This window comes from Bombus pascuorum, chromosome 11 (assembly GCF_905332965.1).
Source record: "Bombus pascuorum chromosome 11, iyBomPasc1.1, whole genome shotgun sequence".
Classification (NCBI taxonomy): domain Eukaryota; kingdom Metazoa; phylum Arthropoda; class Insecta; order Hymenoptera; family Apidae; genus Bombus; species Bombus pascuorum.
In genome coordinates, this window is record NC_083498.1 from 1618321 (window position 1) to 1634221 (window position 15901).

At 34.8% G+C, this 15901-nt stretch overlaps 1 protein-coding gene across 3 annotated transcripts in view; it reads right to left on the reverse strand.

Moving 5' to 3' along the window:
• The window catches only part of LOC132911691 (tachykinin-like peptides receptor 99D), a 40465-nt gene that overhangs the window by 17084 nt on the left and 7480 nt on the right, over nt 1–15901 (reverse strand). The gene's annotated exons all lie outside the window — the stretch shown is intronic.

A 15901-nucleotide genomic window follows, 5' to 3' on the forward strand; every position in this document is an offset into this window, starting at 1 on the left:
ACATGTGATTTCGACGTGGCAGTCAAAGCGTTAAAGCTATGCTATGTGCTAGTTGTACTATTTACGATATCATTATGGACATTAATGATAGTTATATATGTATGTATACTGTGTATATATATAGAGCACGCGACTCATGAATTTTAATGATTTTGAAATATGTTGTTAAAGTCAATGTCCTGAGTGATTTTGTTATTGGGATCGGGGAGGTGTGCTTGCTTTTATGCAATTACCATCATATTAATTTTACATAAATTTAATGTAATTTCACATTTCCTGGAATAACCTTTATATCGAATTAATTACAGCTAGTTACTCGCATAATAGTAATACGATAGTACGAAAGTGAGACTTTTATTGTTGTATCTACTGTCTCGCATCGTTTATAAAATCTATTTTATAAAGTGAATTGTACCATGAAACACGTTATATGAACGAGTGTTTTCATATAGGTAGAAATGAAGCAAAAATAAACTAAGAGATTACTTGTAAAAAAGCATACATTCATTACAAGATCACTAGTAAAGGGTAAAATAGTTGTTACAAGAAAATTGAATTAAATCTTATCAGGTCTGTAAGTATGAAACCGGAATTTGCCTATAGATGATATATAGGCCCTAGCTGATAATGTAGTTATCACTAAACTGCGTCATTGATGTCAAAAGTCTTTGTTGTCATCTCACAAACATTTTCGACTTATAACAATACAAGTTTCCTACAACAGCATAGTTTGTAATAGCGTTGAACATGTCGAATTTTGTGCCTGGAAACTACGATTTGCGGATAGCATTGATTTTCTGTTACCATTTGAAGAAAACTGCTGCAGAATCGCATCGAATGCTTGTCGAAGCTTACGGTGAGCATGCTCTTGGTAAATCACAGTGCTTTGAGTGGTTTAAAAATTTCAGAAGTGGCAATTTTGACGTGAGGAACGAAGGACGTGGAAGACCACCGAGAAAGTTTCAAGACAGCGAATTGCAAGCATCGTTGGATGAGGATGACGCTCAAACGCAACAACAACTCGCTGATCGATTAAACGTGATACGAGAAGCCGTCTCCATACGTTTGAAAGCCACGGGAAAGATCCAGAAGGTGGGAAAATGGGTTCCACATGAACTGAATGAAAGACAGCAGGAAAACCGAAAAACCACTTGCGAAATGCTGCTCGCCAGATACAGAAGAAAGTCATTTCTCCACCGAATTGTGACTGGCGATGAAAAGTGGATATATTTTGAGAATCCTAAGCGTAAAAGATCATGGGTAGCTCCAGGCGAACCATCGACATCGACTACAAGACCAAATCGCTATGGACGGAAGACAATGCTCTGTGTTTGGTGGGATCAGAAGGGTGTGATTTATTATGAGCTGTTAAAACCTGGCGAAACCGTTAATACCGAGCGCTACCGATAACAAATGATCGATTTGAATCAAACTTTGCGTGAAAAACGACCAGAATATCAAAAAAGGCAACACAAAGTAATTTTGCTCCATGATAATGCACCATCGCATACAGCAAAACCGGTCAAGGAAACGATCGAAGCGTTCAGTTGGGAAATACTTTCGCACGCGGCTTACTCACCAGACTTGGCTCCGTCCGATTACTATTTATTTGCATCGATGGGACACGCACTTTCTGACCAGCACTTCACTTCTTACGAAAATGTACGAAAAAGGCTCGATGACTGGTTTGCTTCAAAAGAGAGACAGTTTTTTTGGCGTGGCATCCACCAATTTCCAGACAGGTGGGAAAAATGTATAGCTAGCGATGGGCAATACTTCGAATAAAATATTTTTAATCATTTTCATACAATAAACGTGTATTTTCTATATAAAAATTCCGGTTTCATATTTACATACCTGGTAATTTGTATGGTGTAACTGATTGTATGGTGTAGGAGAGGAAAATCAGAGGGTAGCTTGCACTATTACACTTGCAGATTGGGTTAGCTAAAATTGTACATCTCCTAAATAGTCAATTTTTCCCCTTTACTAGACTTTAATATATCCTACCGACAGGGATCAAGAACATGTTTCCTTCGTGTAATGCTGTAGCTCAAAACTTTGAGTCGCTTTTAATATTCATGATTTTTTGTTTATCGAGAATATGAGTTCTTATTCATTGCATCATAATCATCAGGGATTAATAAATTAAATTTCACTACGTCTTGCATAAAGTTTCTCTGCATAAAGTTTCTACTTGCATAAAGTTTCTCTGATCACTTAAGAAACTAATTATTATTACATATTGCTAAAAGATCTTTCGACAGGTTACGCCTTGACATTCGTCTATAGAGAATAGGCTAAGAAGTTTTTCTAAGATTATAAGTTCAGTTGGTATATTCTCAAAAAATAGGTTATAAAGGTTAAAATAGGTTAAATAAAGGAATGCTATTGAAAAGTTTCATAACGAAGAAACACCAGTTCGTGTATCTGTCAACAATTGAAAAATGATATGAAACGCAAAAGAGTGCAGTGTGAGATAAACTGGCCGTGCAATAAACCGGCAAAGGTAATCGTAAAACCTATTTCTCAATACCCAGATAACCATTACATTTTGTCAGCATGAAGGACGAACTTAGAAAGTTCTCCAATGTGAATCTCAATCGTGAAATTCTTTGTTAACCAGGGCAAATGCAATTTCACTTATTTCCTTTGTTCTACGTAAAATCTTGTTGCAGCTTTTTATGTCTCTTCGTTTTCAATCGTCCATCGTAACGTCGTCGCGTTTTCACGATTTTTCAGTTATTTTCGGTAATTTGACGACAACAAAAATTACTTGATACTATATCGTTAAGATAACGTAATATTAAAAATTGCTAAAATAATTTTTCTTCGATAATTAAAAGTAAATGTATATGTATAGTAGGCATTAAAAAAGTACAAGTTTATGATAGTAAACGAAACGGTAGCGATCGAACAATTCTTATGCGGCTTTTGGAATGTAGGTCACTATAGAATGTTTACGACGGAAGGTTTACGTCTGTTGAATGTCAAATCCACTGTAAACAGAAGTATCTTTGAAATGCATACGAGTTGAATATATCCTCGCCTTTGAAATAGAATTGAGATTTTAGATGCTAAAGAATGTCCACTTTCTTTGCGTAAACTTCGATAAAGCCAAATTCCAACAAAATGTTTCACATATACAACAAATTATTATTAAGAAGAAAAATTGGCCTATTCGAATCGGCATGGTTCATCGTACAATAATTACTACATATTTGATAAATAATAATAGTCCTCAGTTCATCATGCATATGGGCAATCATATATACCTAAGTACCTGTACATAAGACATATAATTTACCTCCAGCTATAATTATATTACAATTTCTGAATGCTGTTCGCCGTATGTTACATACATAGATCTTTAATATAACGATATCATTATGTACATATATGTACTTGATCGAGCAATGTGTAGAGGACTTGTGTAGGGTGTTTGATAGTAAGATTTATTAAATGTTATTGCTTGTTGTTGAAATCGTCGAATATATTTAAAATAATAAATTAGTATATATTCTTAATTTATAAACTTAACTACGTAAATTTATAAATAATAAATTAGTATATATTAGGCTATATTCGCTGAGACGCTCGTACAGTGTATATGTCGTAAAATAGAATCGCTAATGACTCATTAATTAGATCGTTGATAATTCGTTGATAACTGGTTAATAACTGATCGACAACTGACTGTAATTTATTTCCTTGCGATCACGTCCGCTTATTTATACTGGTCGGCGGAGAGTCGGAAAATTCAAATTCGTCTTTGTTCAACGATTGTACGTAGCGGCGACATTGTTTTGCTCGCAGTTTATTTATTCTTACATTACGTGTATCCTAATGATCTGGATACTTGTTGATAAAAAGCAACAACATAATTTGAATTGTCCTCTAACTCACGTGCCGCTGCAAATGCATCATGTTTGTCGATGTACGTTAATGCGATGTTTATATAAATAATATGGATGCCATATGCGTAAAGAAAAGGGTGGCTCTGCTTATAAATTAAGGTTTCGAAGAACGTTGAACTGAAAATATCAACGTGTTTATCACTCCAATCGCATGTTTCATATAAAAAATAATACGAATTTTTACATATCTTGTTATACGACATAAAAGATATAACTTAGAAAAAAACGAAGCTGGCACCCCGCTGGGGGTAGCCGCCCACATGCTATATTTATTTTTTATTTTTATCTTTTTTTTTTCTTCACCAACAAGATATAACACTTTACCAAATGTCCATAAGGACAAATTGTAAAATAACTAAAATAAAATAAAAAAAAAAAAAAAATCTTATACGTATCTGAGGTGTAGAATAACAGTTTCTATAGACAATTACGGGTATTTTAGTCATACACCACACTCTATAAAATGTGAAATAATAATAATTATAGAACAGAGTAGCCCGAAGAATCTGATTGACGAAGATGTTTAAGAAAATCATTAAATACTCCTTTTCGCACTTGCTATTTCCTGCACGTTGACTTTTTCTCAAACGTGATTTTTGTTTGCTTCGACCAACAGGTCAATCTTTCCAAGAGCTTTTAATCGTTTTATTTCGCAACGTGTATAATCAATAAATCCAATTGAAAGCACATACGTATGTATATGCAATATACGTACTTAATGTATACTTTCCTATTTGGTGCCCTTCTATGTTGCTGTTAAAACAAAGTTAGGATATTTTTCGTCGATGTCTATCGCACAGTAAAATAACATTTTTTAACAGGTGTTTTGAGTAATGGAAATCTGCGCGAAGATCGTGTAAAAATTTCATCTTTTAAAGATTTTTACTACGTACCGGTATATATATGCATAATAAATGTCTTGTGACTGTCGTCCATTTTAATCTTTATTTTTAAATATAAGGACAAGTACAAGTTTTAAAGAATATCAAAGTTATATGACATGTCAGCACGAAAGCTCACTCTATCAACGTATGAAAGTTTCAGAAACGATAGCTTCTCGCAACTCGATGCTTCATACGGACGATATCTTGACCTGAAATTTCTGCAAACTGTCCGATGTCTTGTGAACGCAATCGTGCGAGAAACTGCATACACGTTACCACTTACCAACTCGAAGCATCTCTCATTCTAGAAACTAGACATTCGATCGATTTTATCAACCTGAATCTTTCGTACTTCGATCATTCTCGTGCGTTTCATCTTTTGTTTTACATTGATTTCAATGTATTCATTGTAATTATTTTTCAATGTATTTCAATGTAATTATTCGATCGTTACTTGCCCTAAATCCAGTTTACTTCCCTTAAATCCAGCATACCGCTCTAATATTCTATTTTTCCTAATTATATTTTTCTAATAAGTACATTCATCCACGTGTCGTGTCTGGAGTCTTTGTAATTAAGCAGAACTTTTTCCTACGATCTCTAATTCCAGAGCTATTCCAAAAATAGTTTCAACTTCCAACTTTGAACACTGTTACTGCGTTATACGATTGCATACGGATAAAAAAAATATGTTGATTATTTTTTCTTCAAAAGTCTCATACCTTCGTTAGTTCGTTAGATGTGCGAGTCTGATACGTTCCCTTTCCTAGAGGCATCCAGCGATGTTTTTCCATTGTCTCACGTCCACATCTACATCCACATCCACGTATCCAATGTATCCTCCTCCTACTTTTCACTGCTCTCTTATTTTCTCTATAATTTTATAGGCAAAGGGGTGCAAAGGCCACACTCATAAATGTTCCCGTTATCCTCCATTTGTAAGCATACCGATATCGAATAATGAATTTGGTGCTTCGTTAATGAATCGATCGATCAAAGTGCGTTCTTTTCGCGACAAAGGGAAGACTGTGTCCAAGCTCTCAAGCAGTCACGAGAAACACCGGACAGTTATGTATCGTGCATTCATCACAGGTCGCTTTCAAACAGATTCGAATACAGATCCGAATAGTTACTCGACATTAATTTCGCGATCTACGTCAGAAAGGAAATAAATCTAAGAGATTCGGTTAGCGTATCCTACTAACCTACGAAGTATGTTTCCAGTATGCAAGATATGCAAAATTTTGTATGCGAAGAAATTTCTTCATTGAGAATGTCACGTCATACTTTTAATAAGATTTCAGGAGAATAATTTCGAAAGACCGCAAGGTAAATATGGAAATAATAATGCAAGTGAAATTGCATTTTCCATAGTAATAAATATAAACTGCTTTTGAATACGTCGTACATGCGAAAGTTCATAACGTTTTTTTACAATTGATATTGAGTCCCAGGTAAGAATTATTTAATTAAGAATTACGAATTTGCAAATGTTCCAAATAATGAAATATATAGCGAAATGGTTAGTTTTTCATTTTTGAAATTTATGCCAGATCAAAAGTGATTATTTCAGTGACTAGTCGTGGCTATCTTTTTATTTCTTTTTAACGAAAGACTAATAACAAAAAAAAAAATAAATAGGTACGATTCTACTAGATAAATGTATTTTCATATTCATCCGACTGTTAGGTATATACGTATCGATAATTTTAGTATAATTGTATTGCAATTTTATTACAATTTTATCACAATATAAGGAAACATTTGCCATGCGTACGTATTTCACATAGATCAGTGATGCTTGTTATGTTCAGTGCCCTAATATTCTGTTTCAGTATTATTCAGTTATCAAGGAGACGTCTGCAAATTTGTTAAAGAGTTTGCTCTCTACTTTGCGAATAGAATATTTCAAAAACGTAATTTGAATAACACGATAGCACGATCAGTGAGATACAGTGAAACTGCAATTATTTAATATATTTTTAACTTCCAGAGAAGAAATATAGCGTGTTTATTATACATATGATTGAAATTTATATTCGTACGGTCTATACAAAGATGAGGTGGAAAATGTACTTTTTGTTTAAAGAAAGAAAGAAATGCAACTTAGCCGAAAACTTTAAGTTTACCTCGTGTGAAGATGTCCTTAGAATATCAATAATATTGTCGATATTTCAAAGATCTCAGGGAAAATACGGTTTGTCAATAAATATTGGCAATACATATTGATCCTTTTAGTTGAGAACCTTGAATTATTAACGACATAGATACATATACCGATAACGATATATTTATAGCCCGAGCGCAGCCTAAAGGTTGCTTACATGTCAGAAACGCTGTCAAAAGTCACTTACCATTGTAAAGATATTCCATTTGTTCGTTTCGTCTATTCTAGTGTTGCCTACGGTTATAATAATTTACATGATACAACTTTTCATATACATACATATGTATAAAGCTGTATATGGTATTGTTAGGTGTGAAAAGAATATCTTTACTGGCGATATCTTCACATTATCTCATTTACTATCGACTCGATTATAAATCATTTAAAATTATAACATAGGCACCAGTTTGACACGCGAGACCTAATATTAACATCCGAATCGTTCGTTACTGACGATGAAATTAAGATTCACGCGTTATTTTCTGTCGAGTACCGGAATGTTTTTGCCGATCGATCGAACCTTCGCACCACCGACACCAACAGTGGCATTGGAATTTTAATCGGTTTTCCAATGGTCGGGAAATAGCACCATAGGCATTTTGATTAAAATTCGAATTATGGTCTATGTTCACGTTTGTATTTCGATTCACACGGATCTTCATATTTTCCTGTTTATTTATGCATATCTTCGTAGTAAGAAGATAAACATATTTAATCGATTTATTGACAAATTTAACTGGACTAGAGCGAGTATTATAAATACGTACAGTACTACACGGTTGTCGCATGCAGAAGGAAGATCGTAGACGATAACTCCTCGTGATAAAAGTGTGCTGGCTGAGTCGATAAGAACCATTAATTAAAATAACTTATCTGTCAGTTGTATGAAATTTGACTGTGAAGAAGAACTATGTTGCATTCCTATCTGACTGCGAAATGTAAAGATATCGAAAAAGGATGTCGATGTAAGAAGATCTAATGGAACTTTAATGTATGTTTGTCAAGAGAACGGTTGAATTTAACAAGAGAGATGAATTTGATCCCAGTGAGGGAGTAGAATGCGATGCGATAACAAAATTTAAGTCTGAAGATCGAGATCGATTTTGCGATAGCTTTTCTATATTAGTCCCAAACAGACTACATATCACCGAGGAGAGGCGAGGATTTAGAATCAATCACATTGTGCTGCTACCGACACTTACTTTCCTTCCACCCTGTACATATCTCATTGTTGTGTTGGTTTTGCGGTGCATTCTCCTTGCGTTTAATCCTTTGCCGTTTCCTTTAACTGGCCTAAACCTTTTCTGGCGTAAATATTCTCTCATACCGATAGATAATTAACGAAACCAGCCTAAAATCCAGGTATTTACCTAGTTATAACCTCTTCCCTCTTACTTACAATTCCAGAAGCTCCACATTTTTTCCATATAAAACGCTTCTCACATACATACAAGACGCTCGTTTTACATTCAAGTCAGATATTAAGTAAAGCACAGACTCGTAATTAGAATCGTGTTATTTTCAATTTTTTTTCTTCTCACTCTAGTCGTCTTTTATTTGCAAATAAATCTTTAGTGTTTCAAAGTTTCCTCTACCATAACATTGGCATAATATGCGAATATGTATATAAATATTAATAAAATTATCGCACAACTAATCGTACGTTACAACAAAAAATATATACTTACTCCGACAATGTCTTTATCATATCGAGTATTATATTATTATTGCGAATAGGAGATTCCTTTCAATGTTCATTAACGAGTAATAAGCGACTTTGTCGAGACAATGAAATCGTTCCATTTCACGAAGCCAGTCGTTAAACGTTATCGTTAAGCGATTTAATTATCCAAATTTCTGTAAATCGAGTTTCGATGAAAGAAAAATTTAACAATGTTCGGTTAGATTTTGCACTTGCTTCGTCATAAACGTTATAAGCGTCATAAGCGATTTTACGAAAATTAACACAATCTTTGAAATTATATTCATTCGTTGACGAACGACCGGAACAACTATGTATGATATGTATCAGTGCTGCTTTCTTTCTTTCATGCAGAAAAGAATGGCAGAAAAGGTCACTTCCCTATACATAGTCGAATGAAATTCTCGCTACGTTCGAGAGGTAAAGCATTTTTGCTACATATATACAAAGTATTTTCTGCGCCATCGCTTCTTCCTACGTATTCTTTGTACAGTACGTTTACATTGCAAGTCTGTGCTTTTCAGCACACAATTCACTGATGTACGAAATTGCAAGCATAACGCTAGAAATCTCATCTTCTATACATTTTCTCCCGCACCATTCCCTTTAATATGTACTCCAAGATGATAATGAAATAATTTAATTCTTTTATACTTGGTATTTGAGTTTGAAAAAGAAGTCGAGTTTGAATCGATACCTGACAATCCTACTTGTCTATTTTAAGAATCCTTAATATCATTTATAATTGTACGTATTATTCGGTAAATACTTAATTTTTTAATATTTTCATAGTTCTCTACAAACGAGGATAGATAATAACGACCAGATAAACTGCTTCTATCCATTGGCTTTGACTTATGGCATCGATCTATTATTTTGTAAATGCGTCTGTTTCGGTCCCCCAGTTCCTCTTATTAATATTAATTTCCAAGCGAGGCATTCAAATATCCTATGTATAAGCTATAAACACCTATAACCACCAAATGCTCTCGTGACGTCAACCGCATCATAATTTACATCAGAGATAAGACATCGAGCCCCTCAACATTTCCAAACCAAAACGTATATAAGCCGAGGCTTTAGCCAGCTCGAGCAGTTCTTGTTCAGCTTTTCTCCGATTCAGTATCATTCTACCTCTGTAAAATCATTGTAATCATTAAATTTATAATAAAGCTTGATAAAAAGAAAGTTAATAGTTGGGTTACGGCTCAACCTTCTTCTTTTTACAATCTGAGTCTCAAGTTTTCATTACATTTTGGTGGTTCTGCCAGGGTAGTGAAAGGTCCTCGTTGAGAAAACAAGACATTCAACCTACGAATAAAGGATCAACTTTGACCACGGTCATCTCAAACAACAAATCCACTATCAACGAATCCGGAAGAAACACCTGTAAAGCATAAAGCATCTGCGGACGCTAAATCCCAGGATTATGAAACATCGCTTCGTTTGGAAAACAAGGACATTCATACCTACGGGAAGGACTAACGTGGACTACGGTAATCCTAAACGACAAATTCACAACCTACGAATCCAGAAGACCTTTGGAACTGGAAGCATCTACGGAAGTTATCTAATTAAGGTAAACGCTGGATCCATTTTTTACTTATAGAGATAGGCGATCTACCTTTGAACAAGACTCAGACAAAGAGATAGAAATATTTAGAAGGATATCGAAAGATAGAGCATCCACCGGTAGAGACGATGACAAACTGGGACAAATTATCGAAATATTAAACAAATTAAACAAACAGAAAAAAGAATACGCGCAAGACAAACTTGAAACGCAAAGACGCATAGACATTAGAATTGATGCTAGGCATTGGAAGTCAGAAAAGTATTAAAGAAGCGACTAGTTGTCAGGATAGTTTAGTTCCTAATAGTTTGAACAAAAGCTTGGGGAAAAAAGACGTTACTGTAGAAAATGAAGAGATGGTTTTGAAAGAATTTTCAAAAGAATTGTAGTCTAATGTAGAAAATTCTGATGAAAAGAAAGTATCAATTGACACCAATTCACAGGATCATGTTTTCATTAAAGCAGACTTTAAGTTTGGTGTCAGTCGCTTGACAGAACACCAGAATGAGTCTTTGAAACGAAGGAAAGAAGATATTGCATTGTATAATGATTTGTCACAATCTTCGTCGCAAGATACTCAAAATTTACAAGAATGGTTTGATAAAAAAAAGTAGAAACGTTCAGGAAAAGCAGAGAAAGATCATAACAAAAAGGATAATATTTCAATAAGAAATATTTTGGACGATGATGCAAATGAAAAAAACAAAATTGAAAGGAAAGAATTAGAAGTAGTTAGTAAATCAACTGCTGAAAATGATACAAAATCAACAGACAAATTAAAATCCGTACAAAATGCAAAAGATAATGCTTACAATAATGAAAATTATAGAAGAATACCAAATGATAATAGCGAAAAATGCTTATGACAATGCAGAACCAAAAACTTCAGATTTTATGTCGAGAGATTTAGACGCTAATACACAAGAGAAGTTTTTAGGAAATAAAGATGACAAAAGTCTATCTCCATTTGTGTTAGATAGTAGTAAACGGCGCAATCGTTATAATGTTGCTGTAAAGCCTGCTATTTCGCCAAAATTTGACGAAATTGTTTACAATCAACCAGGACAGTCAAACACAAATAAAATTTTGCGAAACACTTTAAAGATGAAATTAAACCAAGACAAGTCTGAGATAATTAATAAACAAAAAAGCATTGGAAAATGTACAAAATAAATTGGCCAAAGAAGAAGGAAGAAGTATTAAGCAAAAATCAATTTTAGATAGTTTTTTTTTTTTTATTATATTTTGGTTATTTTACAATTTGTCCTTATGGACATTTGGTAAAGTGTTATATCTTATTTGTGAAGAAAAAAAAAAAAAAAAATAAAATAAAAATAAATATAGAATGTGGGTGGCTACCCCCAGCGGGGTGCCAGCTTCGTTTTTTTCTAAGTTATATCTTTTATGAGGTTTATTGGGTGTTTCCTTTTTAGTCTTCTTGCGATGTTTGTTGCGTTGCACGTTTCAGCTGCCAGCTGGTTCGTGTGTGTTTCTATTCTTACTCTGTATCTTGTTGCGAATCTGGTAATCTCTTCCTTGACCGTTGGTATTCCCAGGTCTTTCCGTATGTCCTCGTTTCTAACGTACCACGGGGCGTTTACCATTGTTCTAAGGATTTTGGCTTGGATTGTTTCTATTTTGTTTATATGGCTCATTGCTGCTGTTCCCCATAGTGGAATTCCGTATGTCCAGATTGGTTTTATGATTATTTTGTATATTTTCAGTTTGTTTTCTGTGCTTAGTTTGGATTTCGGATTAGTTTGGATTAGTATTTAGTAGTGATATTGGTCTGAAAGATGTTGTTTCATGTGGGTCTTCGCCTGGTTTGGGTAACATTATGATCTGTGCCTGTTTCCATAATTTAGGATAATATTGTATTCTTAGTATTGCAATGAATATTATAGTGATTAATCGTATCGCTTTTGGAGGGAGGTTTTTCAATATTTTGCCATTGATTAGATCGATTCCTGGTGCTTTGTTGTTTTTTGTTTTTTCGATTATGTTTCTAATTTCTTGTGCTGTTGTTTTGGGTATGGTGTATTGTTTGTCGATTGCAGTGCTAGTGGCTAGTTTTAGTTGTTTTATTGTGTAGTTTTCTTTGCTTGCTGTATTGTTTAGCAGTTCGAGGAGAGGATCTATTACTTGCGCATCGATGTATATTGGTGGAGGTTTGGCGTTGTGTTTTAATTTTTCCGTTGTTTCTGGTTCCTTCTTTTGTGGTAGTACGCCGAAGGGGCTTTGTAGAGGGATTTCTTGGAGCCACTGCTTACTTTTTGTTTCTGCAGCCCTCCTAATATTTGCGTTTGTTGTTATTTTTCCTTCTTTTGCTGGGAGTTACGACCTTCCAGCTTTCGTCTTGTTTTGTTAGTTTGTTGTTGGTCCTGTTTCTGTCGTCGCTCATCTGGGTGACATACATTTCGTCCTCTGTGCACTCCTGGGCCTCCATGCCCCTGTGTATGGTGTATGTTTCGCCATTGTTTGATATTGTGAGCGGCGGCACTCGTTGCATTTCCCTGTTTTCTCCGCTTTTCGCAATTTCGGGGGTACTATTTTTTTTTTTCCACTTTCGGCTTCGACGGAGAGATCTCTCCGGGTGCCTGGGACGTCTGCACTCTTCGGCAGTCAAGAGGGAACTCTAATTTTAGATAGTTTTTTTTTTTATTTTATTTTGGTTATTTTACAATTTATCCTTGTGGACATTTGGTAAAGTGTTATATCTTGTTGGCGAAGAAAAAAAATATATATAAATAAAAAATAATATAGCATGTGGGCGGCTACCCCCAGCGGGGTGCCAGCTTCGTTTTTTTTTTTATGTTATATCTTTTATGAGGTCTATTGGGTGTTTCCTTTTTAGTCTTCTTACAATATTTGTTGTGTTGCACGTTTCAGCTGCCAGCTGGTTCGGGTGTGTTTCTATTCTTGTTCTGTATCTTGTTGCGAATCTAGTAATCTCCTCCTTGAATTTTAGATAGTGAAAGGGAAACTAATACGCGTCAATGAAGGAAAGTTCTTTTAACAGACATAGCTAGTAATAGCGATAGATGTAAATCTGTAAAAAATGATAATGCAGTAACGAATATAATAGCAATTGATGAAGCGAATTTAAGCCAACGTGCTAGAAATGAAATATCTCGTTTACGTATAAATATGGTATTTGACAGTCCCTTATCACGTAGTCGGCGATCAAAGTGTTGTGATGATAAAAAGCAACCAGAAGAAAACAAAGGTGCTAATATTGCAAAGAGAGAAGCGAAACATAGAAGCAGACCTAGGAGATCGAATAAAGTTGAAGTTAAAAAAAGGTGAAGATATAAGAAAGATCTTAGAAAATAAAAAGAGTAGATTGGAAGAACAAAGAAAAGTCGAAGAAAATACAAAGAAGAAACTGCAGAGACAGAAGTTAATTCAAAAAGTATATCAAATAATAAGTGTGATTTATACCGAAAGAGCTATTGAAATCAATGATACTGTTCAAAATATTAAATTTACTCAAAGTAGAAGCCACGCTCAAACTGATATGGAAGCATTATCTAAATTAGACAAAAGTAAATTATCAAAAATAAGAATTGAACTTAACAAAATTGAAGATATCTATTTTACAGAATAAAAAGAATTCATTAGAAGCAGAAAAAGAAGTAGAGGAAAAGAACAAAACGTACAGACAGAAATTACTTCAAAAAATATATCAGATGATAAATGTGATTTACTTTTTAAAAAATAAAAGAAGAAAGAAAAGTATATGTACTGAAAAACAATGTTTTATTAAAATTAATAAAGTGGACGATATTTCTCTTTTGATGAAATGCTACGATGCTACATCTGAAGATGAAGTAACTAAAATTATTTCAGATGATTGTGATAACGACAATATCGAAGTCCCTAAAGATAATGTTAAGGAATTTGAAGAAACCAATGAAATCAGTATCAGTGAACCAAAGGTTTCAACTCCTATTATTGAAAATAATTTATGAAGTGCAAAAAATGCACGGAATGATGGATCAGTGTTTAAATCCTTGCTTGAGTTATCATCACCTAAAAGTAATATCAAACGCCAGACAAGATTAAAAAACCTACTCAGCACAAGGACGTGCAGCTCATATGTTAGAGTTAGTAACAAAACAAGCAAGCATGTAAGGGAAGTAAGAATAACTTAAATAAGAACAGTCAATGATCATCCTCCGCCGACGGAAAATATCGTATCAAATCGAACGCCGATCCCGTCGCGTGAAACGCGGAGCTCATCGCATGAAATTCGCAACGTGTCACCTACACACGACCTGACGACAACCACGTTCGCATCGTCTGTAGCTCAACAATCGGATTCAACGCCACCAAATCAGGCAATCGCTCAAGATCCTCTGGACCAGAAGAAAGAGAAAACTTCACCAGTTATGAATTACAGTTGCAGGGCATTGCACATCCTGTAACGGATTCGTAGAGATCAATCACCATCATAAACAGAATCTTTTTAACGGAATCTTTAACCCTGTAAGTATTTTCGGTTTATGGATGATCCTTAGATTTATTATTTATTATTTATTATTATATTAATATTATATATTATTTATTTTTATTATATAGGTTTATTATTCGCTCTTAAAAATCACGGAAAAAGCGGGTAGTTATCTAACGGGAAAAGCTGGTTTTTCCCATGAACAAGATCACTCACGAGCCACGTTGGAAGGAGGCTTCCTTCTCCTATCTTCATCCATTAACGTTGGCTATAACCAATGGGCATCGCGGATCGTTACTCTGACTTTCCCAAAAAGGGTGAACAACGAATCCGCGTGCTTAGTACAAAAGGCATATCCACACCGAGTTTTCCTCCGTGATAACACGAGAACGAACTTCACTTGATCTCTAGACCTCTAGATCTCTCTGGACTAGATCTCTAAACTTGTTCTCTGGACTTGAGCTACAACTACAGAACAGTCATCACATCTTTAGACTTGTTTTACAATAACAATTAAACAGATTAAAAAACAGTTCAAGTAACAGAAGGGCTAAGAAGTTAAGTCATCAGAGTCGCCAAGTCGAAGACAGTCAATCGACAGAGTAACAAACAGTCAATCCAGTCAAAATCATTCATCACAGTCACTAACACGAAAAGAGTCTCAGGTCGTACTTACTCGTAGTTTGGCAGTCAACATACGCACAATTTTATCAAATATTGAAGTTATTGGATTGTTGAAAATATATATTATAACCTGTTAATATCGGCGTTATACTCATTCAATCGCCCTTATTATCTTAATCGAAATAAGGAATTGAAAGATTCGTGGCGTCGATTAGTCGAATCGTAACAGGAATTTACGACTCCCGTTGACGCGCTTATTCGAGATCGCGTCGCCCTGCGAACGGTCGAAACAAGCAATGTGGCAATTACTTTTAGAAGGCCGCAACCACCACGAAAACACAATCAAGGCCAAACAAGATCAAGTTCAAAAGTGAAGTCACGTGGGCTTATTACTGCTAACGACCAAAAATTGAAGCACGATTGCGAATATCAACTCGCTGATCTTCAAGTAGAATGTTTCAACAAAGACAGGACGATACAAGAGCTCGAGAAGCACATGGAGGACATGAAGGAGAAAGTGCAAAAATTAGAATTGCTGCTCGACGAGTTACATAAAAAACAAACAGAAGTAGAGGAGCAAC